Below are 2,373 nucleotides of genomic sequence, written 5' to 3'. Positions count from 1 at the left end.
GCAGATGTGTATTAACTTTATTTTTTTAAACATACATTAAATCACATACAGAAATCTCCATGACCCCGAGCCTGCTCTCCAGGGCATCAGCAATGCATTCTGGGTAGAGCGAGGTGTCAAAACATCGGTGTCTTAAAAAAAAAAAAAAAAGATTCTGCTATTATTCTGATGGATTTCTACAAAACATTTGCTAAAAACAACATTATTTTAATGAACATCTGCTCCACACTGGCCTCGTGTATGTTACAAATTCTTAGTTTTTCCTGATGGCGCCGTACGGAACGCCTTCCACCATATAAAAACATATGAGGTGCTAAACAAATAAAGCTATTATCTAAAAAAGATATGTTCATTTTAGTTTAAATAAAAGTTCTATGTGACGGTAATCTTTTTTTTTTATTCATTATTTACATTGGATTATTTGGCCTGATCTGGTTGGTACTTGACACCATTGACTTATTTATTTATTTATTTATTTATTTATTTATCAATCATATTGGGTTCGATGAAGCAGAAATCCCTCTCCTTCCCCAACATGGCAACCTTCAAACGTATCAGTCTATAACTCCGCACTGATTTAGATCGATACAAAAAAAAAACTACACTAAAATGTCAATCCAATATTTTAAAAACCCGAACCAAACCAGAATTTCCCAGAAGCATCCGTTACATCTCACACATCCAAATATATATATATATATATATATATATATATATATATATATATATATATATATATATATATATATAAAACCGCCTGTTTTTATTTCATCAGTTATTAAACATTTATAGCACCGAGTGCTCGATTCTCATTGGTCGGAAAATGTATTCATATAGCAGCAGAAACTCCGGGGAATGCGCTTGTACTAATGGTTTCCATGGTAACAGGTCGTTCGTGGGGACGTGTCTGGCATACGATCGTGTTTAATACTTTTTTTTAAATATTACATTTCACTCGTTGGTCTGGTGATGTTTTCTGTAAGATCTTCAGAGTCTTGAAAGTATTATGCAGAAAGGCTGGTGATGGAGAGGAACAGGAAGAGAACAGGAAACCGGCTTGTCTCAGGGATTTTTCACATTTCCCTTTCTTTCATGAAAGTAAAAAAAAAAGAGAAAAAACATGCACTTTACAGCACAGTGAAACTCTTTCTTCAAAAATGAGAAGCTTGGGACAGAGCGCACGGTCATCCATGATACAGCACCCCTGGAGCACAGAGGGTTAAGGGCCTTGCTCAAGGGCCCCAAATGTGGCAGCTTGGTGATACCGGGACCTGAACCCCCAACTTTCCAATCAGTAATCAGCTTCAACACTGAGCTACAACCTGCCAGATTCAGCCTGATGAGGTTCTTTTTAATTACTCACTGAAAATGAGGATGTTTCCACATGAACAGCATTAAGATCCATGAGGTTTCTGTGGGAGGTTTCTCAGGGAATTCTCCCTTCCTTTCCACTCTCACCACAGGCTCGCTCATTATGGATAAACTTATAAGCACTGATTTTTTTATGACGCTAAAATTTATATACGTAATTTATTTATTTATGTAAAGCAAATTTTATTTTGCTTCAATTCTTAACTGATTAAATAAAAACAGGTCTCGCTCATGGATTTGGGACACAGCTGTATATTTAACATCTGTATATTCTAGCAGTTATACACTAGGACTTTATAAAAGGACGTGGACAGACGGGATGCCAATTGATGTATTGAAAATGTGGGAAAACACTGCATTGCTTCATAACAACAATAATAATAATAATAATAATAATAATAATAATAATAATAATAATTCTAATATAAAACACGTACAAAAGCAATCTGAACTAAGAGACAGATGAACAATAGCTACAGCAGTTCATGAGGTGTAGACGTCCGAGTCTGGTGTCCTACTTAGTGCTGAGTAATGTTGGGGGAGGGAAGGGGGGTGTAAACATTTGCACGGGGTGGCGGTCGTCTGGGCTCAACGTGGACACAGGAAACCTTGTGACCCTGAACAGAGAGCCTTTTTTTTACTCTACAACAAATTCTTGGGAATTTGAAAACATCAAGGTCCTGGATTTGCAAGGCCTCTTAGCAGGGGGCGGAGCTTAAATCAAAAATGAGGAAACCTGATACACACCTTCTTCGATATTCAATATGTTATGCATGAAATACTGGTTTTAATACATAGAAAAGATCAAATCAAATGATATTTGATGTAGCAAACAGGATGTTAGCCTGATATTCACTAGCTAGCTTGGCAAAATAATGAACGCTAGCCAACATAGACACCAATTTAAATAATAATTCTAATAATAAATTAGCTTAAAGTTAATAAGCTTAGCTTTGGCTTAGATGTACAAAATGCTAGTCTGACTTTAGATAGCTGCACTGT

At 36.1% G+C, this 2,373-nt stretch overlaps 1 protein-coding gene across 3 annotated transcripts in view; it reads right to left on the bottom strand.

The window, feature by feature from the left end:
• smpd3 (sphingomyelin phosphodiesterase 3) overlaps nucleotides 1–2,373 on the bottom strand; it is a 52,915-nt gene continuing 50,542 nt past the window's right edge. For all 3 annotated transcript variants that reach the window (XM_046849935.1, XM_046849937.1, XM_046849936.1), the window contains exon 8: nucleotides 1–2,373. This exon is cut by the window's right edge and continues 1,669 nt beyond it. The gene's annotated coding sequence lies outside the window, so the exon portion shown is untranslated.

This window comes from Silurus meridionalis, chromosome 5 (assembly GCF_014805685.1).
Source record: "Silurus meridionalis isolate SWU-2019-XX chromosome 5, ASM1480568v1, whole genome shotgun sequence".
NCBI classification, from domain to species: Eukaryota; Metazoa; Chordata; class Actinopteri; order Siluriformes; family Siluridae; genus Silurus; species Silurus meridionalis.
The sequence above is the reverse complement of the archived record's forward strand: the minus strand, read 5'-3'. Positions and strand labels throughout refer to the sequence as shown.